This window comes from Pararge aegeria, chromosome 9 (assembly GCF_905163445.1).
Source record: "Pararge aegeria chromosome 9, ilParAegt1.1, whole genome shotgun sequence".
In the NCBI taxonomy this organism is placed as follows: Eukaryota; Metazoa; Arthropoda; class Insecta; order Lepidoptera; family Nymphalidae; genus Pararge; species Pararge aegeria.
This window is the reverse complement of record NC_053188.1, coordinates 18976481-19004344: the sequence shown is the minus strand read 5'-3', so window position 1 is coordinate 19004344 and position 27864 is coordinate 18976481.

The window sequence follows — 27864 nt, the reverse complement described above, 5'->3', positions numbered from 1 at the left end:
AGTCAGGTAATAAAAAAAGATGTCTGGAGTGAAAACCTTAACAGATATTTATTATTAACCCTGTCCAGAAAAACGGCTTAAAGATAGGCTTTGTAAGAGTTATAAAAAATCCTACCCTTAAGTATTTATAACTCGTGCTGGAGATTTTCTTCATTTTATATGATCTGCAGACCCTCTATGCACGCCAAAGGCTATAGGTAAATACTAGCTGGAAGAGAACGCGAACGTGTGTGTGTGTGACTGTTTAGTCACACACACAGTCCTAATCCATGGCAGTGTGAGACTTCTATTCGTCTACAATTTTTTTAAATGCTCACTATACAAGTTACAGACAACCTAGGAATTTACCCCAGGTTGCCAAAAACATTTGTTACCTTCCAAAGTAGCTACATAAAAAAACTAATTAGTTAATAGTAATTGTGTTTAGCATAGTGTTGGATTATTGTCAGTTTGTTTATGAAAATGTGTTAATAAACATTACCTCCCGAGAGCCGCCGTTATCTAGTGCCGCGATTTCTCGGATTCTTGGAATCGCGCCAACTCAGTTCGCGAACTGGAATACCTCAGTTTTTAGTACAGCTTACCTACATAATAGTATGTAGATAGCACCTACGAGAATTCACAGTTAGGTGGTTTGATGCACATAATTTATATCTTATATAAGTAAGTAAGATTTTGACGTCGGATTGGCGCAGTTTGCAGCGACCCAACTTTCTGAGTCCAAGGCCATGGATTCGATTCCCATTACTGGAAAATGTTTGTGTGATGAGTATGAAAACAATTAGTAAAGAAGCCTAAGAAACATCTTATTTTTTCAACTTAAAAAAAAATCCAAATGTTTGAAGACCTCCCTGGCACAACGGTGAGCGCTGTGAATTTAAGCAGGAGGTCTTGGGTTCGATTCCCGGCAGGGGCAAATTGGGAATTTATAATTTCTGAATTATCTCTGGTCTGATTTTGGCCGTGGCTAGTTACCACCCTACCGACAAAGACGTGCCGCTAAGCGATTTAGTGTTTATTTATTTATTATTTTATTTAACTCTTTATTTGTACACCACAATGAAGTTAGGAAAATAAAAAAACAAAAGAAATACAAAGACAGAAGTAGAATACAAAAGGCGGCCTTATCGCTAAGTAGCGATCTCTGCCTGGCAACCTTTGGATTAGGACAAGATGAGAGAGAGCTGACAGGTGGTGTAAAATTATATTATAAACGTACATTCAAATAGCTAAATACAAATACATAAACAAAATTGCACAAATAAGAAAAATATAATAAATAAATATAAAATAATAAACTAATATATACTCAATCATACATAAATACTTATGAACATATAGATAATAAAAATAAACATAATCAAGGTATAATAAATGTCGTCATTATTGTGCAAGATAATATGCTTTCACCGCAATATGCTTTTTAGTGTTCCGGTGCGATTTCGCGTAGAAACCTATTGCGACTACTATACTCCCTAACACGTTAGCCCGCTACCATCTTAGACTGCATCATCACTTAACACCACGTAAGATTGCAGTCAATGTCTTACTTACGTGGTGAAATAAAAAAAATGCATTCTCAGAATTTTGCTCTGCATCATGTTGGAACACATATTCAATCGCTTAGCGTTATAAATGCTTTAAATGCTATTAAAGTAACTATTTGCAGCTCCGTCATGAAACCATTGATAAAACATCATTTGTTTTTATACAATATAGAGTTGGCGCAGTGGGCAGCGACCCTGCTTGCTGCGTCCAAGGCCGTGGGTTCGATTCCCACAACTGGAGAGGTTTGTGTGAAGAACATGAATGTTTTTCAGTGTCTCGGTGTTTATCTATATATTATACGTATTTATGTGTAAGTATTATATTCATATAAATATTCATCAGTCATCTTAGTACCCATAAAACAAGCTACGCTTACTGTGTGGCTAGATGGCGATGTGTGTATTGTCGTAGTATATTTATTTATTTAATATCTACTTACGTATGCATAAGTCGAAATAGCTTTAGCATCTAAACATATTACTACGTTATTATAAGAGAGCCGATCCTGTCAACAAACTGTTTTACATTTTGACGGAGTTTTTGTAAAATATCTCACTATAGTAATTGTAACTAAAAATAATAATATCTTTTGCGGTGAATTAGTGTCTGTGGCGGCAAAAGACACCAACCAGCAATGTTTTCACCAGAGAGTTCTTTAATCTTAATTTCTATTATTATTAAAATATATTCAGAGCACGAGTGAGATAGTTTAAAGGTAAACTGTAGAAAGGAAGGCAGAAGTTTTAACGAGCGCGCCCGGCGCCCGGCGCAAACTTTTGAACTTCGCAGAGCGCCGCGAAGCTTGCACGGTCTATTCGTGTTTAAAGTTCAACTTTTATACAATAGGTATCTAATTTACCGAAGGACTTACTATCTTTTATAACCATGCAACAAAATGTAGGAAAAAACGAGAAAATTGTATAATAGGTGAACTGTGTCTGCCTCGTTGGTCGGGCCAGTAATTGTTAAGTACGTCTTGAATCGATTAGAATAAAAATAAATATACTACGACAATACACACATCGCCATCTAGCCCCAAAGCAAGCGTAGCTTGTGTTATGGGTACTAAGACAGCTGATGAATAAATTTATGAATATAATACACATAAATACTTTTATATACAAATAAACACCCAATTTTATATTCAAAACACTGAAAAACGTTCACGTTCATCTCACAGACATTTTTCCAGTTGTGGGAATTGAACCCACAGCCTTGGATGCTGAAAGCCACTACGCCAACCGGCTGTCAAGAATTTTGTATTTGTGCCAGATACATAGCTGAATATTCCGGATACTAATGCTGCCCCCAACACAGTACTGTGCTGAATAGGACCTCGAGTATTAGGTCCTGGAATCAAGGTAGTAGGTACAGTTTTATGTTACGATTAGATAAAGCAGGCAAGGTGATTTTACTTTAGCCATCTCTCCAGAAACTTTTCTAAAGTAGTAAGCATACTAAGAAGCGGCGATAGCCCAGTGGGTAGGAGCTCAACTTCACTTTCGGGGGCCAAGTTCGAATCCCGGCACGCACCTCTAACTTTTCTAGTTAGGTGCGTTTTATGCAATTAAAATATCACTTATGATATCACGGTGAAAAAAAACATCGTGAGGAAACCTGCATGCTTGAGAGTTCTCCATAATGTTATCAAAAGGTGTGTGGAGTCCACCAATCCGCACTGGGCAAGCCTGGTGCACTACGGCCTCAACCCCTTCTCATTGTGCGAGGAGACCCGTGCCCTGTAGTTAGTAGGTAATCGGTTAATATGATGATGATGATAAAGCATACTAAAGTTATATTGGAATAGTCAAAAATTGGTAATGATGATGGAATGAATTGGAATGATGAAATGATATGATGATGATAATCTTCATCATTTCATTACCAATTATTAACCCATACTAAAAAGTTCTATTCAAATAGTCAAAAATATCATTAAACATTATCTATCCCGAGTGGACTTTGTAGATAGAGCAAGAATACCAAATAACTAACTTCATAGGTACCTCACTGTAACGCGCATGCAAAGTTTAAGCGAGTTTGTAAAAACATGGCTTAGCTGGACTTTTTTCCATCAGTGCTGGCGAAAGTCAAATAACATTATCACGCTGTTATTTTATTTCTTCTCCTGCTGGTAACATAAACACCAGTCTATATTGTGACAATGTGGCACTCAGTGAGATGGTAATACCTCTAGTGTCCGAATTACTCTATATTTTCAATGTAGGGGAAAATGCAGGAAATGTGTATTTGAACTAAAGTACCCCAATAGATTAGCAATCTGAAGAGGCAGTGGCGGATTATCTACGTTCATATTATAGTCGCAGTAATTGTCCATTGGCTAGGATGGTGATGATCACTATATGATATAACATGTTTACAATTATTATAAAAGTTAAATTTATATGTACGTTTTACTCTAGAAAATATCTTGGAAACTGTACCAGCGGGATTTATTAGCTAAACTGATTGCAAATAGGTAGTTACCACCCTGGTGTTGAACAAAAGATACTTTTTTGCATCCTTTTAAAAAAAGAAGTTTTTTAAAAAAAGAATATTTTTTATCCTGGTTATAAAAACAGTTTTAATGTGATTTATAAACGCAGACGAACTCGCAGGTAACAACTGGTACGTAAAAGAAGAAAGATTCTAATAGTAAAGTTTTGCGTCTTTGTAATTATTACTCATTCGCAGCCTATTGACGTCCCACTACTAACGCGCTGCTCCAATGCAAGTTGGTTTTTTAAAAAAAAAATATAGTTCCTAATAATTGACGGACCAAGCAGATGGCCTACCTGGTAAGTGGAAAATCATCGCCTATAAACAACAGCAACACTTCACAGGGAGCAAGCACGTCTTGCAACATGTTAAACAGTGTTCATCAATTTGAGGCGTAGGTGTTAAACCTCATGGGCCTGTAATGACAGCGGCAACCACGCCCTTCAGACCGTTTAGGAACAATAAGTGGAAGTAATAACCATAGCGATAGTATTTGGTGGGCAACCAATTACGGGAGCCTATTTGAAGCCAGATTGATGGTGTTGGGGTCTCTAGAAGTAATAGCATCTCACAGTGTGGTACTATGCAAATGCGCGGCGCCGCGGTGCCGACACTCGACGTGAGCGGAACGTAACGCTAATGGGAAATAGGCTTCACGTGACTCATCGTGCTCACACCCTAAATTGAAGGCGGTAGGTGTAGCCCGATAACGAAGCAAATAAATTTATATAAACACCCTAAAAATGAATTCTACATTCATTAATGAAATCGTATCCTACTAATATTATAATCGTGAAAGTTTGTAATTATTTTTCAATGTTTCACGCGAAAACTAATAAATGGATTTGACTAAAACTTAGAACAAAGATATATTTTACCCTGGTTTACCACATAGGTTAAATTTAAACCCGGAAAAAGTTTCCAGAGATTGGTGAAAAACTTGAATTTCACGTCGATAGATATAGTTTGCAAACTGCCTCCAAATTAGATTTGTACAAGCCGGGTCAAATCATAGACCCACCATGCTGCTTCAATGCCGGTTGGTGGGCTTCATCGCCTATTACCATAATTTACAAATCTTTATACAGATGATATTTAATTGCTACATTACGCCAAAAAGTTAGAGATCTTAGGCACGTGTAACTTACGCATTACTTACGCACCTGTAACTTATTGGAATAAAATCCAACTCGGTCCCACTGAAAGTCGAGCCGAATCTTAACCACCGGGATATCACCGCTTCGCCCCAAAGATTACCTTCATCTTATCGTTCATTCAGTTAACTCTGACAAAGTATAAAATGTCTCTGTATTCCCGCCGGGCGCGCCGCAATCTGCGCGAGCGAAACCGGAAAATTAGATATAGCTCCTTGTTCAGCAGTTAATAATCTGCCGCGCACATTCTGTTACCGCTCCGTTGTACAGTACCGGTAATATTAATAAGGGTCAAAGAACTTAAACTAGCAATAATAACAATCGAGATTCTTCTTAGCAAACTAAATAAATGTTGTTCTTCATATTTCAAAATAATTTTAATAAACTTAATATCTACACTTAAAATGTTGGTATCTGTCATGGTAGAGAGGGTTCTATAGCATAGATCCACACTGCTGCTTCAATGCGAGTTGATTTGTGCTTACGATTATTATCACATGGTAGTGATCTGCATACCTACTGCTAGCGCTTTGCATCTTCGTTTCTAATTAAAGGATCTGGAATGCCCTTCCAGCTTCCATTTTCGCCAGTACCAACAAAATGAGTATCTTCAAATCAAAAATGAATAGGCATATTCTAAGCAAGCGCACTCCGCCTTAGGCTTGCATCTTCATTTACCATCAGGTGTCGTCCAACCAACCAAAAGGCGCTCGTCTATAAGCATAAAAAACGAGATAAAGGACAGGGATCAAGACAGGCTTGACGCGCTCTCCAAGGTACGGGAATATATACGGCTAATTTTCTAACTCTGGGGTATTAATGTGAATCTTTAATAGCAAAACTTAACTAAAACTTACTACTGAAGAGGTCCTCATTTTATTAATTGGCATAGTTAATGAGTACAAATCAGCATTGTCTTAGTCCTTATTATTATTGTTATTATTAAACTCTTTATTTGTATACCACAACATTTAAAATATAACAAAAACAGAAACATCGAAAGAAGTAGTAATACAAATGGCGGCCTTATCGCTTAATAGCGATCTCTGCCAGGCAACCTTAGCTTAACTGGTTGTTGCTCGTCTTATGTCGACTGTCCAACTCGGTGGGGGCCGACCAACGCTTCTTTTACCGGCGCGGGGTCTCTACTCTTGTACCTTAAGACTCCAACATCCATCGCAATCAAAACAAGCAATGTGCTCGAACTCGTGCTCTTGAGATAGTGTGTGCACTATGCTTTGCGACATGTTGATCTATGAAAGTAATTGTAGTTCTTTTACATCTTTGTAGTCCTTCTATTCTGATTTGAGATATAATCGCCCGAAAGTGTCTAAGCGCGCTTAGTTTCTCTGAGTCTCGTTATTATTTTCTTCTATTCCACTACACGTTAGCCCTTGACTTTAATCTCACCTGGTGATAAGTGATGATGCATTCTTAGATGGTGACGGGCTAACCTATTAAGGAGTGTGGTAGTCAAACACATCCCTAATCGGTTTCTACTCGATCGCACCAGAATACTAAATCGCTGAGCGGCACGTCTCTGTCAAAGTAAGCGACCACATTTCAGAGCTATCACTTGCAATACTCACTTTCGAAATTCCCATAAATAAATAGTCAGTTTTAATCCTCAAACCGTTTAAAACATCACAAATCTTTTTCCAATTTGAGATCGCAGTAAAGTCAACCCTTCGCCGGCATAGGTACGACATCGGTAACAAATCGCTAAAACTTTCTGACTCATAAACGAGTAGAAGTTTTCCAATCTCACGCCGTCCCACAACGTCATATAATTCTCTGGCTAGAGTGACCATTCAGTCTTGCTTGAGTGGATTTTCTATGGCATACTTTATCATCCATCTGACAGAGCTGACCTCGGATTATCTTTAATATGCAAATCGTGTTTGACAGTTATTAAACATTCCGAAGACGTTTAACATCTCTTCTCATGTCAAATGATGTCGTCGCTCCATAGCGTTGCAATTTTATCATTTCCAAAGCAAGAATTGTAAATTACTTACATACTTTTTATCCTGATCGATTTTCTATTGTTAACCAAAACTGAAAGGAAAACCTTTATTTAAATAGTATAAATCTAAAAAAATAATAATGATGATCCAAAAAAGGTAAAATAGTAACATTCAATCGCGGCTATACTATAAAACGGACTTGATTCCTAGACGGGTTTGGCATGCGACAAAAGACGATTATATTATCTCATTTTAGACGTCATAAGGTATTTTAAAGGTCCAAGGACCAAGTCACATAATAAAAATGGAAATTAAAATACCCATTAAGTTGGCTTTACGTATTAAAGCTATAATACTTAAAGTTTAAGAGATTTTTGAGTAGAGCTAGGTAATATAACATTTCTTATATACGAATTTATAATTATATCAAATTTATGTGCAAACAAGTCTATTTTAATACAGAAATGTATGTCTTGAGTTGGGAATTTATCCACACAATACTGGCCAAGTGGTCACCATGATCTAACTATTTTATTGCAGGCTGCAATCTTACACCGAAAATAAAATGACTCGAACAATGTCACTTGGAAATTCTAAGCTATAAAAACATCGTTCGGAATATTGAAAAGGTGATTTAGATGCCGTAAATAGAACTAACTTGCACATAGCACTTTATTCGCTCATCTTCGGCATATTATTCTAGTTTTTTATTTGTAATGTCCATAGCAAAGTATTTACCGTAATTAGCTGTTGATGGAATTTGATTGTTATTTTCTGAGAAAAGGGACTGTTTCATTCCCACCATAAAAAAATAAGTAACCTTCATAGACCACAATTATTTATCTATAGCAAAACAAGAAAGCTACGTGATATATAACTTAATAATACCTTCTACTACATAAGGCGTTAAGGCAGTCATCCTTGAAACGGCACGTATTGTGAGGTGGTTCCTCACTCTGGAGCCCTGACCGCCGGTTGCTTGGGAACTCAAAAGCCACGCAAGCGGTGGAGTGGTTTTTTTTTATACATTTTTAATTGTATTTTTGAAGTTTATACTTCTTTTGGCGCGTTAGGGAAAAGTGATGAGATTAAATTTTTACGATGCGCGCGCTAATCGTCACAAATAACCGACACCCTGAAGTTAGCTATAAGGTTTGACAGTGTGCACTTTGAATTGTCAAAGTCTGCGGGCTCATTCCGGTGATATAATTGATTCAATTGTACAAAAATGTCAAACTTTAAGGTTGAGTGAAACTTAGTATTCCGATAACTAACTGTCTTTTAGTGTTCCAAATTTAATTAGGTATGTTTATTATGTCCATTTCATTATTATGTAAAATAGATTTTTTGTGATATTTAAATCAATTTTATTTAACGCACTATGCGTTATAATAAACTTCCAATGTATGAAATATCTTTTTTCTATTGTTAGTGTCATTTTTATATTAGTAGATATAATAATATTCAAGAAACGTTGAATAAGCCGAAAGGTAAAATTTTTGAAAAGATTTTTATATTTTTACGCCAGAGTATAACTTCTAACGTGTGTACACACACGTTTTTTTTGTTTTTCTTTAATGATTTACAAAAAATGTATATAAATAAATAAAACATATACTATTTCATTATCGCTTTATTGCGGTCTAAGAGACATTGATAATATTGTAGCAGTATATATAGGAAAAACTGCAACTCTGATTTCCATTAAGGTGTTGGTGTGGAAAAGCAGCGTGGTTTTATTAAACATACATATAATATTATAAATATGAAAGTGTATTAACTGTCTGTTGGTTTGTTGACTCATTATGACTCAACTGTCATATCATAATGAAATTTGACACCTATAAAACCAGCTAGATTAAGGTGGATGGATGAATGATATTAGTTAGGAAATTGTCGTTGTCAACCGCCATTTCTCGGAGAGCACGCTAAGCCGTCGGCCCTGGTTATTATCACTTACTTGTGGTAATAATAAAAGCTCACCAATCCGCATTGAAACAGCGTGGTTGGTCTATGCTCTAACCGCATGCCTACGAGAAAAGAGACTTGTGCCCAGAAGTGTTACGTTAACGGAGCGAATGATGCATATTCCTATTAAATATTACCTTATATTAAGTGCACATCATACATGTACACATCAAATGAGACTAGTTTGAACTTACATTGACCTGGTTTCGTGGTTGATGTGTGCGAGGCTTCGACGGCGGCTAACGCGGCGTGACGTCATCAAAGCGGGATAATTGTCGTCACGGCAACGAAGCGTGACGTCCTGCGGGACCAGGTCACTGGGAATAATATAGTAGGTATACTTCGAGCCATGATTTACTATGGTTACTAGAGATGACATCGCAACACACTTATTACTACTTATTTAACAGCCGATTGGCGCAGTTTGTAGCGACCCTGCTTTCTGAGTCCAAGGCCGCGGGTTCGATTCCCACTATTGAAACTTGTTTGTGTGATGAGCATGAATGTTTTTCAGTGTCCGGGTGTTTATCGGTATATTCTAAGTTGATTTCATTTCATTCATAAAATTATTCATTTGTCATTTTCAACTCAAGCTACGCTCACTTTGGGGCTACATGGCGATATGTATATCGTCTTAGTAACGTATATAATATATATTAGTAAAACAGGCGGTCGACATATAGGTACGTGAGCATTGGAAGATTCTTGCAAACTTTTTGGCGCAGTGGTTAGCGGGATTGTGTCTTATATGTGGGAAAAGTGGCAATTAAGAATCTATTTTTTGCTTAATTTTCTCTGGTCTGGTCTTTTGAGAGGCTTTGGCCATGGATAGTTACCACCCTACCACTAAAGATGTACCACAAACTAATTTAGAGTTTCATATAATGTCACGCCATAAGGGGCATGGATTAATATTATTACTGCCTTACTCCTAACCCCCTTTTAGTAGTAGGTAATAGAGGTTTTTGTGATGGGTCAACACTACCATGTTTATTTGCGCCGATACCAGCATTGCTGTGTTCCGGTCTGAAGAGCGTTATTTTCAATGTTATTACAGGCTTAGGGGCTTAACACCTACGGTTAACGGACACAGGGAAGGGTAATTAGTAGGGCGTATTTTTTTTGCATACCTTGCTCTGTTCATAGGCCATGGTCTTCACTTAGTGGCTTTGCCCGTCTTGTAGAATACGTTAGAATTAGTAAGAATACGTATGAGAACAGAGCAGGCATAACAATGGTATTTTGTTATGCCTGCTCTGTTCTCATACGTATTCTTGTCTATGTCTCATGCTATTCTGTCAGCATATGCATAAGATAAACTATCTGATTAAAATTTTGTACTTATTGGACTTACTCGGTCACATTCATCACATTTTAAAATCATTATAACAATTTTGACTTCAAACTTTGATTTTAGTTTCAGCAGTATTTTATATACAATAAACGGTGTCGGCATACTTAATGTATACCGCCTCCAGAACAAAGTAGTCAAAATACTGGTTGGTTGTATGGTTAAGAAAGCTGAGGCTGTCAAAGGGAGTCACTTAAAATAAATCAATCTAAAAATGACTGCAAGGATTATTCAAGAAGTTCTAATTATTAAAATATTGTAAGGCATACTTTCGTTAGACTTGACTACTCTAGTGGACGTAGAACATCACTAATTGATGTAGGTATATTGTTACCAGTTTTGAGTGTTATTATTAATTATTAATACACACCCTTGTCTTACTATTATTAGTAAAGGGATAGGGGGATAGGATCTGGCTACTTTCAGTTTTTTATTTATTCCATGTTTTCATGCTCTTCTAACCAGAACAGAGCAATGCTGTTTACACAAATAAGGAGTTAAACTATTACGAAGTAACATAGGCTATCATATATGCATGGCGGTAGTACTTCATCGTACGAGTTCTGTCACAAAAAGCTCTATGCTCACGCAGTTTGGCGGTACCTTAAACATATAGACCTGACCCGGGAATGAAAACCAGGTCGTCGTGATTCCTAGTCGAGTGTGATGCTTACTACTGGACAATAAAACCAAGGACCATCAAAACTACCAAGTCCAAACTATATGCAAGCTTAGGCTAGCTATATGAATGCTTGGGGCTCAGTCTTCATCATCATCATCATCACATCAACCCATTACAGAGCACGTGTCTCCTCCCAGAATGGGAACGGGTTAAGGCGGTAGTCCACAACGCTAGCCTAGTGCGGATTGATGGACTCCACACGCCTTTGAGAACATTATGTAGAACTTTCAGGCATGCAGGTTTCCTCAAGATGTTTTTCTTCACCGTAAAAGTGCTACTTTAATTACTTAAAACGCACATAGCTTCGAACTCGGGCCCCCGAAAGGGAAGTCGAGTATGCCCAATGCGCTCAAAGGGCTCAGTACTTATTTATAATTTCGACATCGACAATTCTAAGTCCCGTCCCTGCTGTGATTCCATCACTCGTAGTCCCCACTTCCCTTGGTGTCCGCGCCAGGTTTTTGTCCGCAACTCATTTTTGTCCTCGGCACGTTTCCACGCCGCCGGCCGCTGCGGCGCGGGTGCGTGAATTCATTTCAACTTGCCGAAAAACTCGCGACACCTTTTTTATTCCCGAACTGAATATGAAATCCGGTGAAGTTGGCAAAAAGGCGCGCTCGGTAATCAGGCAACACTGTTTTCGACACTGCTTAGCAAACATACAGTTCAGAGTCCGAATGCGAGATTTTGAAATGAAGTATTATACGTGAGTTTAAAGAAGAGTAGTAATTGTGGTGTTTTGGCTGGCTCTATCTTAGTATAATCTGCTTTTAGAATGGATAGTAGAGTCACTACTATCGACAAACTCAAAGTTTAAGAAATGCTTGTAAAGTGTGCTTCTTATCTTTTGTGCTTTATCTTTTTGCATAGAGAGTATTTACTAAAAAATAATAATATTATATAGATTGCTCTTTATTACACTTTATTAAATGTGTGCGCCCCGATGGCTGCTTAAGTGTACAATTAGAAATAAAACTATGTGGAATGTATTTACTGATTAAATTTAGAATTTCAAAAATTGCAAATAAAATATAGTCTACTAATATGTCGTTAGTCGCGGCGTCGATGTAGCCGTTTGCAAGTGAGATTCTCCGAAGCGATGCATGTCCCCGTCGAACCCCCTCGGTGAGAATATGCTTCAAAAACAAAAACAACATACCATCAACATTTCCAATCTGTATGTTACTTAAACTGCAATTTTCAGTGAAACGTATGCTTTATGAACCCCCATTTAAAATGAGAAAGAGAATAAAAATGAATGGAAGCGGGAACAAATAAACTGTCTAATAAAAGTTTCGGATCTGCGGCCAACTTGTAAAATTGTAGGTGATACCTACTTCTATGGAAAGGTGACCTATAAAACGGTTTCCTTGACCAGAAAGTGTATACATTTTCGTTGAACTATAAAAAATATTTACTATTTAAAGTATTTTGTTAAAGGAATTTATCATAGGTTATATTTTTCGACGTCCTCCGTGGCGCAATGGTAAGCGCTTTGAATTTAAGTAGGTCCTGGGTTCGATTCCCAGCAGGGGCAATTTGGGAATTTATAATTTCTGAATTTTCTCTGGTCTGGTCTGGTGGGAGGTTAAGGCCGTGACTAGTTACCACCCTACCGACAAAGACGTGCCGCTAAGCGATTTAGTGTGCCGGTGCGAAGTCGCGTAGAAACCGATTAGGGATATGGCTACCATACTCGCTAACCGGTTAGCTCGCTACCATCTTGACTGTATCATCTTTTACTACCAGGTGAAATCTCACCTGGTTTGATACACCTTCAGTGTATTGACAGAACTATTTGTAATTTTTAATTATTAATGTTTAATGTGTAATTTACTTACTTTGTACTTTTTGTGCTTCTTGGGTTTTTACGACAATACAGAAAATTATTGTTAATATTACTATACTTAGTCAAACATACTAATAACGAAACCAAAGGGTCGACTTTATGTGAGTAGAGATAAATTTATTGTAAACATCTACCTAGTAATCAGAGCAGAACCCATTATAGCTATTGTGTGAGTACTGTATGCGGCTGCGGGATAACACCTCGGCCGCACGGTCGCATATGCAGCGATGACGTCAGCCGACAACCTGTCGCCCGAGCCGTGTAATTAAACCCGTCCCTGGATAGTGGTGCGCCACCACTGCGCTCCATCGATACAGTCGATAACAGCAAATTAATCAATAAAGGTGGTGTGCGTAAACAATTAATGCGACTGCAGGATTTTATTTTTTATTTTTAACACATATGTTAGGTTCGGTTAAATACGGATTTTAAATCACCGTCATCCCACATAAATTATTAATATTTAAAAATGTTTTATTACTTTAAGAATGTAGAACTTGTTACTTTTATTTTGACTACGTCAAGAATATTTATAAGATTATTAGATGGTTAGTTGGCTGATTTTAATGAAACCAGCCAATGACATCGATGCAGAAAAACATCGACCAATCACAACCCGCGGTGACGGTGGGGTGATTGGACCGACAAAAATAAATACATCAACGTTGATGACGGGCAGTCGAGTAGTGGATGGGAAGGTGGAAAGACGAATACAAAAAGTGTGTAATATTAAGAAGAAAATGGAAAAATTATAATTAAAATACTAAAAGAAGAAAGTTGTGTTTATTTTCACTGACCCTTCACATATATCTGTAAACTTTCTAAATTAAATTTCACACTTGTTTTCTCTAGCTTATATAACAGCTTATAATATAATAAAATTAATGAGATCTTAATAACCAAACCAAATGATAAAACAATGAAAAAATTCTCCTCCAAATCTTACAATGTATTGTTTAGAGAACAACCATAATATATAGATTGTGCACATCTGTTAATAAGAAGGTGATGAAAATGATATAAATGAGTCTAAGGCTTTTTGTGACCTATGAGAACCCATTTAAAGGGGGTTTTCCACCCTTGGCCAGGTCATGTAGACTTGTTAAAAATAGGATAGAATTGTGGAACACTAACAGAATAGTATTTTGAAACAGTAAATAAATTGTAGAAAAATATAATTACACCAAATAATGTGACAATATGTTAGAAAGATAGAGACTTTCTAAGAACATTAGGTCCTTACAGAACATGACCGTCCCAAAGACAAGAAGTGACATTTACAGCTGTCAATTCAAATGTTTAGTTAAATGTCAAAATCGAAGGTCAAATTGCTGGTAACTTTCAACAGAGTGTTAAGAACTTAAGCCAATCACGCTGCTTCACGGGCTTTATTGGCAGACTGTATTATAATCATTAACATAAAGTTTTTTTTCTTACCTCTACGAACGACTCCTTTTATTGTTTTGATGTATCGATAGTAACTCAATGTGTGTAACAGGACAGCACTGGTGGCGACCCCCGCGGCACCTCGTGTTATTAAGGCGCGTTTTTTGTGCGCCACACGTGCTCACCATACCTCGCCCGTCACGACGAGCTGTGTGTGTGTCTTTATACCCCTCCCCGGTACCTAGGTACAGTCCAAGTATGGCCACTGATACTTATTTACTTTTATGACGAAGTAAGCTATTACACGGTGAGTGATAGCAAAAATAAGGCTAAGTGTGTCGTAGAGTTTTTATGACAAGCATCCTTTTTACCTTCGAGCCAAATAATGTACTTACCATTTTAATATATATTTGGCCGCTAGAAATGGCTGGATGGATATTAAATTAATAGTTTACAAAAACTAGAAAACACGCTTGGTATAAAAAACCAAACTAATTAAATTAGTTGAGGTTATTTATAAAAGCATTTTTTTTTAGTTTTGCTTACTATACTATTATTTTTTTAGAGCAAAATAAATTTGTTAATATTAAAGAAAACGCCGAAACATAATGAATGAATGAATTCATACACTTATATTGTACACCACATATACATATAAAAAAATAATAAACGTAAATGTAACGAAAAGTATACAATTTGGCAGCCTTATACATAGAGATCTCTTCCAGACAACCAATGGCGTAAAACACAGCCCAAGAAGAGAGGTAGGTAGTACAAATAATATATACATATATATTTGCATATATTATACCCATATAAACACAGCGGCGTGCATAAATGATTGGAAATTAAAATTAATATCATTCCTGCCCTATCGACTATAGATGTAAATTACATTAATTACCAACAATCTTGTTTACAAATTGTAAAATGGAATAATCTTATTAATTTTGTGTTTTGTTATCCGTCTTCGACATATCTGCAAAGTTTGAACGAAATCAGACCGTTTGAAGGGTCAAAATCAAATCCAAAGGTTGCAAAAATAAAGGAGGTTATAAAAAGCGAGTAATTAATACCATCGTTCAATTTAATGTTATTTTTATGTTAACGAAGTTTTTTTTCAAAATTAAAATCCATGCTAGCTGTTTTCCGCGTTCTTCGTCCGCGTTTATTACGTTTCTTTTACAAATCCCGCGGGATACAAAGTAACCTATGCTACTCTCCGTCCTTTTATCTAACTCTATGTCAAAAATCAAATAGATTGGTGGCTTATTCAGGGTGTGACAGAAGTACATACCTACTTATTTTAAGAAGTCTTAAGAAAAATAAATATATAACTACAGGCCACAGAAAAACTGCTGGTAGGCCTAAAGGCAGGTTTTGATAGCCAGCAGAAATCCGTTAACAACAGCGAAAGTCCGTGAGAACTTCTCCCTTCTACAGAAAAAAAAACATGGTGTGTATAGGTCTTCAATCTACATGGAAACCGTATTAAACAAGGTATTCGTTCAGTTGATTGGCGGAAACCTTACAATGTAACAAATAACTCAGAGCTCCATTGTGAAGCGACTTTAATTACCCTTTTTAATATATACCGCTGCCTTTCCGTACTTTGTATTTAAGTTTTCCGTTAAATGTTTACGTGGATGGGTACTTAACTAACTCACCGAAAATGAGACCGTGATTTAGGGCTTGGAAGATCAAAATGAAATACACACTATTACTAAATAAAACTTACCTACATACAAAAATGGTAACACAAGCGATCTCCGGTTGTTTCCATAACGGTCAAACGTTTATTTAAAGAAAAAAGATTCAATATTAATTAATTTTAATAACTACTTTATAAGACCTTTTGAAACGTATTTTTGCGTATCGAGAAGAGCCGGCAAGAAACTCATTAGTTTCTCTTTTCCAACTTCAACATTTACAACATTTACAAAAACAAAGCGTGAATTCGATCTGATCTGGTTGGCACAGACAGGATCCAAAATTTTTATCCCCCGATTATATCCCGTGACAAGGGATACAATTAACGTGTCCACCTGCTAAAGCACGGGAATATAGAAGAAGTTTACCCCCGATTTTTATTACACATACATTATTTGGATATTATTTCGCGCCAGTGCTCTGAGAGTTGATCCAGCTGTGGGAGAAGATAAATTTTTATCCTTTCCCCGGTGATATAATTGTCTTCTACCCATGCTAGCCGTGCTGGTGGGAGGCTCTAAGCCGTGGCTAGTTACCACCATAAAAATACGTGCCACGAGATGCATTGAATTCAACTTGTAGTCAAATTAAAAAAATGCACGTTGACTTCTAAAATTACGTACTGTAAAATCAGTGCGCGTGTCTGACTAAGCCTATTTTTTTGGAAGTCGATCGTTAAATAGGTGTACCTACTACTCTCTGAGAGGAAGCCGGGTTCGGCAGGTCAGCGTTTATCTAATCGGCCTCTTGAACGCTAATGTATAGTGATAATAGAAATATCGAAATTGTTACCGTTGCTCGTTAATTTACCGTGGAGATAACTTTTTATTTTGAAACTTATCAACTAATAATTTACACAAAATAAAATATATATTTGGTTAAGTGCGTGCTAGTACATTCATAAAATAGGCTGTTTCGCTTTAACACAGTATTTTGAGTAGCACTATTTTCGGAGCATACATTTCATTAAGATAATTCCTAAGGCAAACTTGGATCTGCCAATGCATAAGTTTGATAGCGGTGAAGGTGATGCGGCAATAGCCTAGTGGTTAGAACATCTGCTTCACTTTCGGGAGGGCGAGTTCGGATTGATGAAATTCAGATTGGAACACACCCAACGCTCATTTTTCAGCTCTCTCAAGACAAAATAATGGTTGTAATATTTAAAAATTCTGATGTTGAAAAGGAACAATAGCTGAGTTTCTTGCCGGCTTTGTCTGGGTAGGGTATGCCTTCCGAACCTAAAGACAGAATTTAAAATAGTATGCGAGCTACCTACGTTTCCTACGCATGGTAGGTTACAACCTACCTTCAATAAACAAGGTAGGTAAACCTAAACGTATAAAATATGATCATTTGATAATTATTACCACGCGGGGTCGGGTTGCCTGTTCAATGTTAGTTTTCGCCCTTATCGTAGATATCTAATTTCAATACGTCCACGTGTTTCAATAAAAACAACGCGTGTTAGTGGATTTTTTATTATAATAAAATTATTCAAACGAATATATACTCAAAATAACTACTGCTAAGAGTCAAAACACTGTTTTAAATTTAAACATATGTAAAAACCGTGAAACAATATCCATTCATAAAAGCACATGGCCCTCACCTCCGCAGGTAACCGCGGTACTTCTAAAGACATTCATACAAACTAACATTTTCAAATAATTTAAACCTTAAGACAATTAACTAAAGTTCAAAATGGTTTAAACTGATTGATACATTGAGTGGTTACTTTTTTATAACCATTTTATAATGATCTCTTAAAATGCTTTATTTTTAAGCTCATAAAGCTGGTATTCGTTTGAACGTATGTCTAAGATGTAGTGATGGTGGGTACCTAATGATGTTGCATAAATAACATAAAAAGTGGTCTTGTCCTGCCCATGTGTGGTTCGAGGAATCGGTTACCTCTCAAAGTGTACAATTATTATATTATTAAAGTAGGTAGGGAACTATTTCCTTAGTAATTTTTATTGCGAGTTATTTTTCTCTTTTACGCTACTGGTAGCCTGGTACCTATAGAGATAAGGTCACCAAATTTTATGCGATGTTTTGTGATTGCTTTTCTGTTATGTGTATTTTTAGTTCTGTTCGATAAAAGTCTGCAGCGGTAATAGCCTAACGGGTAATGCTTCGGCTTCCCTCTCGTGGGGACCGAGTTCGATCATCAAATATGCGTTTTTAAAATTAAATTAAATATTACTTGCTTGGCCTGACAGTTCAACATTATTTCCAAAAGGGCGTGAGAAGTCTACCAATTCGAACTTGGCCAGCGTGGTTTATATATACTTACGGCCTTAGAGATGTCTCTTAAAAAGTTCAAAGTTTGTGTGTGAATTATTAACCAGGTTGCTCTTCTAATAATATGAAATGACAATGTGAGATGGTGATAACAAAAACCCGGCAAAGTTTGCTGTGGGCTTCTTCTAAAACCAGGATGCGTGTGGAACCCTCGTAGCTTCAGTTTTAAGTTTACGAATATAGTTATCGCAATCATCTCACTACCGTGTACTTCTCATCATGCGCATCAAAAGTGCCACCTATGGGCCTACTTGAATAAAGGTATTTCCGTTGTGATGCCAACAAATAATTATGTTTTAAGTTTCAAAAATTTTGAGTTTCATCGCGGAGTTTGGTAATTGGCATTGCCTAGCAGTGGGCCACCAATAATTGACAAACTTAGTAGCGACCTAATTACAGAAATAATAGCTGTCAAACAAGCTGTTTTTTACAAATTCCGTAGGAACCTTTCGAACCTCCTGGGATAAAAAGCCTATATTACTCTCTGTCTGTTGCTTAGTTATGGTGTGAAGGAAGGACAAACAAACAAATGAACACACCTTGGCAATTGTAATATTAGTAGGTAAGTAGTTGTGTAAGAAGCGACGATAGCGCAGTGGGAAGGAACTCTTCTACTCGAATCCCAGCACGCAACTATAACTTTTCTAAGTTATGTGCGTTTAAATTAATTAAAAATATCACTTGCTTCGACGGTGAAGGAAAATATCTTTAGGAAACCTGCTTGTGAATTCTACGTAATGTTCTTAAAGGTATGTGGAGTACACCAATCAGCACTGGGCCAACGTGGTGGAGTACGGCCCCCCTTCTTACTGTGGGAGGAAACCCGTGCCCTGTAGTTGGCCGTTGTAGATAAAATGTATTGATGTAAAAACGCCATCGTCACATATCATCACGTGAAAGCACAGTCAAAGTTGATTCTCTTGTCAAAATTCGGCACCTCACAAAAGTTATACAGGCTTCAATACCACAGATAGTTAAAATCAATAAATAAATATACTACGACAATACACACATCGCCATCTAGTCCCAAAGTAAGCGTACCTTGTTTTTGGGTACTAAGATAACTGATGAATAATTTTATGAATTATATACATAAATATTTATAATATATAGATAAACACCCAGACACAGAAAAACATTCATGTTTACCACACAAACATTGTCCAGGTGTGGGAATCGAACCCATGGCCTTGGACTCAGAAAGCAGGTTCGCTGTCCAGGCCTGTAATTAAACACAAATAAATAGATAGCAGTGATTTAGAAAATCTCCATAGTAATTAATCATGGCTGGCCACGTTGGCTTACTTTTTTCTCATTACATTCCCTCCTCTCAAAGACCGTATGAATCTCTGTCCAATTCAAATGAAATAGTGGGACTAAACTGTGTCGTAAATTAATATAAAAGTAGGTAGGCCCGTCGGTGCGTGTCTACAAACATTTTATTAATATCTAGACTAGACAAATGAACGTACACGCGAAATAGAATAAATACTGAAGTATGAACGTTACAGTTGTTTTATTTGTTACGTAGTCTTAAATCAAAAAATGTTTCTCTTTGAATTCTCGTTGTCAAGTGACATAGCTATTATCTTTCAGACTGACGAGATGGTAAATAAATATTCTAACGTATCATTTTTTTTAATAATTGCTTAGGAAAAGAACAGTTGAGTTTAACCTTTTTTATATGATTACTAGAGACGGTTGGCTCAATAAGTTGCTAAAAATTTTTAGTTTATATTATGGTGGGGTTTAAAAAGGTGCCTGCTAAACTGTAAGTAATAAATTATTAATTTGTTTAACCTAGGCAAGTCACTGGGATATGAACTACTGTAATACAGTTATTTAATCAATATTTATAAAACAAACAAACAAACTAGAGACGAAGTTCGCGCTCTCAATAACTCAAATTTGTAAGTTACTACAAAAGTGATGGCAAATAAAAAAAAAAACCTATGCATATTTTGTACTTCAGTTCTCATAGTCTACGAATAATGCGTAGACAGTAAAGCTTGCGAATACTAGTAGCGCCATCTAGTAGCTAGTAGAATTACTAAAGTGCCTTGAAGCGTTAGAAAGCGCTCAACGCGGCTAAACAAGTCTTCACAAAAGTTTAAGTGTCCTGTCTCTGTGTCAGTAATTTTAAAATAACTGTTTTAGCTTGAAACAAATTACTTTTGAATTGTTTCTTTTTAAATTTGTTTTGACTTTATACATTTTTTGATAACTTTATCTTCAAGACCAGCAATTGATTGGTTGACCAATTTCATAATTAGGTATTTGAAAAAACTGTCGTGCTGAACCTGAACTCCTCAGGTCTTACTCTGTAGTGTGATAAGGACAGCTGTCGGATTTTACCTATAATTACGTTTCTTTTACTTTCTTTCGTGTTTTTTTAAAGGGGTGAATTCGGAACCGCAGAGTGTTCCCGAGCGAGAAAGATACAGTCAGCTGCTCTTCGCTTTCGTTTCGCTGTATTTATTGTAATAATTGTGTTAATTTAATAGTTATTATTGGTATGGTTTATTTATTATTTTAACAATTATTTGGTGCCGTTTTAGCCGTTTATCGTGCTAATATATTGAAAAAACATTATAAACTTGTGGTGGATCTCAAACGCATTTAATTATTTTGAGGGTAGATAAATAATTAAAAGACGTTTGACATCTGACGTGTCTGTCTCTGTGAATCTGTTTTATTTCAAATAAGCATTCGCTTCTTTTCACTCCTATAAGTTCATACATACCTAGTACCTCTTCCACGCAAACCATTTTTCTAAACTAGTCTCCATTCAAAACCCACGCAAGGCCAACCCTGTGTTTGTTCCTTCTAAGTGAAAGACGTTTTGCATCATGAACGCGTGCATTCGACTTATCAAAGTGTAAATAAACTCTAAAATAGCATAAGAACATTAAATAGATTTCGGCTGAGTTCAAAGTGAAGTGTAAAGGTGATATTTTGTGTCTCCGCCTCGGTGTCAAGGAACTGCGTAATTTTTGAGCTAAACTAAACTGAGCTGTGGCAGGTTGGTCCTTTCTCCATTTTTCCTTTCATCTTAACCTAAACTGAATGGTAATTAAATTTTTGGGACTGGGAAAAAACTACCTAAGAGAAAATACAGTCCATGTTAAAAATATCGAATAAATTACAAACCGCATTAGGAGGTGTTTCCGAAGTCCCAACAGTTTTACCTCCCAACATTAAAGATAATAAAAACAGTTATTGTTTTCACTAATGTCGTGCGGTCTTAAGCACACACTCTTTTTTACACGCATTATATTAGCTTCATCTGTATGTATGTTTGTAACCGACCCCTTTGAGCTCGATGTTGTCCTACTTTGAACGATCAGATTTCGTTCAAACTTTGTAGACATATCAAGGACCGATGACAATACACTAATTTGAGAAGATTATTCCAATTTTCAATATAAAAAATAAGAATTTTTTTAGTTTTTTCTAACTATTTTAAACAATAATATTCTTCTTTGAGTCCTCTGAACATTGCGGTAAAGATGTGGACTTTATGTCATTTTAAAGGGTTATGATTTTTCAAATAAATTAGCTTCAATAAAAAAAAGCGACAGCGACTTTGCAACACTGGACTCTAATTTTGACGTCGAAAGGCACAGCGGTTAGCGACCCTGCATGTTGCCCTACTATGTTGACCCTACTTGATAAACACTTTTGAAACGTTAAGTTGCGAGTCCAGGGCAGTGGGTTCGATTCCCACAACTGAAAAATGCTTGTGTGATGAAAATGAATGTTTTTCTTTGGGTGTTTATCTGTTTTTATGTAAATTATTTATAAAAATATTCACCCATAATCTTAGCACCCATAACACAAGCTACGCTTACTTTGGGGCTAGAAGGCGACGCGACGTGTGTATTGTCGTAGTATATTTATTTTACAAACACGCTTTAGAGGCATTATCCAGGAAGCAAATATCGGAATACATATTTTGTATATAGATTGCCACCTTAAGTGAAAGGGTTTAAGTTTTGGAAGACTATATAACTTTTTTTTTATTCCACTACAATTTAGCCCTCTACTGCAATCTCACCTGTTGGTATTAATGATACAGTCGTAGATAACCCATACGTGATACGCCTACTCAGTTCCTACGCGACATCTTACAGGAACACTAAACCTTCTTGGCGACACGTCTTTGTCTGGAAGATGGTAACTAGCCACGGTCGAAGCCTGGAACAGACCAGAGAAAATCCAGAACTTATAAATTCTCAAATCCCCTGCTGGGAATGGAATCTGGGACCTGAAACCATAGCGCTCACTGCTACGCCAGGGATGTTTAGATAAAATAAAAATTTAATCTTGATCAAGGTTACGTAAAAAGATACTCGTGTTACGGGAAATCTGTCCGGTTGTCCGTTACCGTGAACGGCCGAAAGTAGGGCGCGTCGATAATCATCGGGATTCCGCGAACATCTGACCGGCGAACTCTGTTGCCGATTACACGTACTCGTATCACATGGACGCGCCGGCCTGACTCACTCTCAGTACCTACTCTAGCTTTGCAATATTACATTCCAAATTCAAAATTCATTTATTTAAGCAAAACCTCTTTACGCACGCTTGACTTGAGGACTCGGCTGGGTAGCTTGTGATGAGAGCGTTACGAAAAGTATGATCAGGCGATGCGAACGGAAGTTGAGAGGGAGACATAAGTTAGTGTAGATAGAAAGAGGAAGAGTTACGTTTCTTATATTACTATATTTTTTTCCTATATATCATCAACATCATCACTTCAACCGATTCAATTCCACTGCTGGACATAGGTCTTCCACAGGAGTTCCAAAATTCACGGTCCTGGGCCGCTTGTCCAGCGGCTGCAAGTCCATACTTTAGATCTATAATTATATATAATAAGCTACCTAACTTTTTAAAATAAGAAACGAAAGAAGTTGTTTTTAAGCGTAAATTAAAACAATGGTCAATACAAAACTGCTTTTGCGATATCCATGAATTCCTAGCTGAATAGACCTCGATACCACGACATGCTACACTAAGCAATGAAGGGTTATATTAAAGGGCTCCCAGCGACTCGTTTAATGTCTGTCCACCTCGTTTGGGGCCAACCATAGCTACGTTTACCAGCACTTTGGAGCCCCAACGTCCATCGGTTCTCCCTGAGATGTTCCTAGCCCATTTCCTCATCAGCTTTGCGACTCGCAGACCTATGTCGGTAACTCTGGTTCTTCTACGGATCTCCTCATTTCTTGATCACGTAGAGTGACTCTGAGCCTTCTTATGAGGCCCGACCTATATATAGATAAATTGAGGTTAAGAAGTTTAACAGTTTTCAGTCGTGTGGTCTAAAGGACACTTTTCTTTCAGGTAAGTTGGCTTAGTTTCTGAAACATCAAGTCAGTTTGTAGCTCTACCACCGCAAACGCAGATTCTACAGAGAAGAAAGTGGGAAGAAACTCTTCAGATAGTGCTTTAACAAAATCATTTTACAGTTTAATGACCTTTACAATTTTTCTATCTTGTGAGGGATGAGAGCGGAGCGGCCTGCTTCCAAGCAGCCTTGTCGTTAAAAAACTAACTAACTAACTAACCAAAAATAAAGTCGATTGGTGGCCCAATCGTACAAGAGGGACAAACAAATAAATAAACAAACACATCAGTATTTGTAGTATTAGTAAGGATTGATAAACCAAGCAGATGGTTCACCTAATGGTGAGTGGAAACCATCGTCTATAAATAGAGCGACACTCAAGGCTTTACCTATATCTATCGTAATTCGCAGCAGTCGGTATATCATTTAAAATACCAAGTAACCTTAGCCGCGCGTGTATCGGAAGCCGACGTCCGGCGCGCACAACGCGCCTCTGTCTCTGATGAGGCAACGAGGCAATGAAGCGGAGAGGCAATTTTTTCACAACTCCACCATTGAGGTGAGACCCATGAGAGGTTACTTAATTTCCGCTGGAGATTTGGCACTCAAAAAACGACTTTAAATGAAATGGGCAAAAAATTTTTTTTTATATATTTTACATAGTGAAACAGTTTCCCCATATTCTGAATATCCTAACTAATATTATGAATGCAAAAGTCTGTTTGTCAATCCTTCCATTACACCCTAGCTGAGCAACAAATCATGCTTTCAACTAACTCTATGCCAAGAATCTGACTTGGCATAGAGTTATTAGTTGAAAGCATGGATAGTAAGGGCTACTTTTTATTCTAGCAAAATAAAAAAGAATAAAAAAAATATATTAAAAAACGTAGGTACTATACTACTAACCTATTCATCAGTTATACTAGTACCCATAACACAAGCTACACTTACTTTGAGACTAGATGGCGATGTGTGCATTGTCATAATATACCTATTTATTTAAAGGTAGTAAGATTAATTTTAAACCTGACACCATATAAGCAACAGTGTTAGCAAATATGTAAGAGCAATAAAGGGCCTTTCATAATAAATGTGGCCGGACGCGCGTTTCCTGATACCGATACGTACTTTCAGCAAATATTACTCAGTATCGCTCCATCACGCGCAGGTATGTCTGCGATGTAATTAAATTGTATAAAAATGTTTTATTGTATAAGCGGTGATAGCGCATTGGGTACCAACTTGACTTCACTTTCGGTTTCGGAGGGCGAGTTCGAATCCTACGCACCTATAAGTTTTCTAAGTTCACACCAACAATACCGGCTCACTACAGGGCATGGGTCTCCTCCCACAATGAAAAGGGGTTAAGGCCGTAGTCCACCAAGCTGGCCCAGTGCGGATTGGTGGACTTTACACAGCTTTGAGAACATTATGGAGAACTCTCACGTATACAGGTTTCCTCACGATATTTTCATTCACCGTTGAAGCAAGTGATATTTTAAATGTTTGAAACTTAGACAAGTTTGAGGCGTGCTGAGATTAGAACTCGCCCCGCGAAACTGAAGCCGAAGTCCTACTGACTGGGCTATCACCGCTTCAAATAGAATATTTACCTACAATATATCTATATATATAAAAAAATTATGTTGGTTTGTGTACGCTCCAAAAACTCAAAAAGTTCTGCACCGATCGAGCTGAAATTTTAGCATGTGTTATAGTAAAGTAGTAGTATAAAGTAAAACTATTGATAACTATAAATTCATATTTGCCAGATATTTATGTTCATGACATTGAGTTGGTGTGTATTTTGATATAAATACGACTGCATTATCGATACACCGCAGTCCTACATGGACTCGAACGATGCAAAGATATCTCCTGGTGTCTAAGTCGTATTTATCGTTATCTATTTTTTGCATCAGTCACATATCCGCGATTCTTTATATCTACGCAGACAGTGGAAAAACAATAAATATTGTATATCCACAAATGTTGCAAAATTAAACTTATATGTAATGTATTCTTTGTTTTGTTTCTCATTTCTCAACCATTTCATAAAATTGTGCCACAGCGAAGCGTGGCAGGGTACAACTAATGTACTTATATATATGTCATAAAGAAGCCAAAAAGGTAACAGAAAAGAAAAAAGACTGTTTAAAAACAATATAATATGGAGAAAAAAGTCAAATAAAATAAAAAGAAAATGATAAATAAATGATAATGATGGTAAATACACGTACTATTAAGGTTACATATTTTTTGACGTGACAACGTCTTATAATTCGATGGAGCCGGCTGCACGCACGAAAAACATGACGTATACGGCGTTACCTCGCTCTGAGGCGTTCCATTCAAGGCTTGAAGTGCAAGCGAGAGCGCGGAACGAACGACAAAGAGGCACAGTTGGCCTCCGCGTTCGACATCTGTCTCTCTCCTACTTGAGTGAGCGATGCGTCCGCGTGGACAGCTTCTACACATACATACAATAATACATTTACATGTTTTCGGCAAGGATGAAGTGCAGTGAAAAGGGAATGTGGTGTCAATTGTTTATAGCAACGATAATATCTATCAAACAAATAAAATTAAAATTTTCTTTTGAAAAATGCCATTCCATCAGTATTTTCTTGACGACGACGACAATACGATAAGTCTGCTTACTGACGATAGTTGAACGACGTTGTCACGTTCAACTATCGTCAGTAAGCAGACTTTACAGACAACCAATTTTTTGATACGGTTTACAAATCCCGTGGTAAGCGTATTTTTTCCTGGGATAAAATGCAGCCTTTATTACTTTTCATCCTTTCAACTAACTCTGCCAAAAATATAGTGACAGCCGATTGGCGCAGTGGGCAGCGACCCTGCTTTCTGAGTCCAAGGCCGTGGGTTCGATTCCTGCAACTGGAAAATGCCTGTGTGATGAACATGAATGTTTTTCAGTGTCTGGGTGTTTATCTGTATATTATAAGTATTTATGTGTATAATATTCATAAAAATATTCATCAGCTATCTTATTACCCATAACACAAGCTACGCTTACTTTGGGGCTAGATGGTGATGTGTGTGTTGTCGTAGTATATTTATTTATTTATTTATATTTTTATTAAATATATATAAATATATATAAAATATATATATATATATATTTTATATATATTATATTATTAAATATATATATATATATATTTTTATTTATTAAAATTATTTAGTTAAAGCTTAAAGTAAGGTCACTTAATCACACTTTCGCATTTATAATATTAGTTTTGATTAACAGCGCGAAGCACGCTTCGTTTCGTGCGATAAAAGTATATAAAACTGAAAATCAAACAGCGCGTATTTCGCAAACAGGTGAAGGCGTAGGTGAAATTATTCGTGCGCAAGGTGTGAAGTGAATACAGAGTTTTTTTATCACGAATTCTTGAGCACACGCCAAGCTAGTTGTTGATGGGCACAATTAATTTGATTAACAATGTTGATTCCGCTGTACACACGGCGAATTAAGCCTATTGATTTATTCCAGGTTTAAGTGCTATATTTTTAGGAAATATGCCACTAAAACGTACCAGTACTCCTACTCGAAGTTATTACAGTCAAGCGTTAACACGTGGAATAATACCCGCACGGAAAAACTGTTACATTTTCTAATCTAAATTCTATATTTTCGGAATTTGCTTAGTGACACCATTCTGTTTAAAAACGGCATCGGTTTTACAAGCCCTCTCGCTCACCGCTGTATCCTCCTTGACACAGCGGTAAGTGCTGTGGAGTTAAGTGGGACGTTCCAGGTTCGATCGCCGGCTTGAGAAATTTTTGAATTTATAATTTTTGAATTTGCTCTGGTCTTGTCTGGCTAGTTACTACTCTACCAATAAAAACGTGCCGCAAAGCAATTTAGCGTTTTGGTAAGATGTCGCGTAGAAACTGATTAGGGTTATAGGTTCAATATAACTGCTATACACCTAACAGATTTGCCCGTTCCGTACCATCTAAGACTGCATCATCACTTTCCAGAGGTTAGATTAATTAAGGGCTAACTTGTGAAATAATAAAAAACTATGTAGCTTTGTACTTTGGCCGTTGAAGT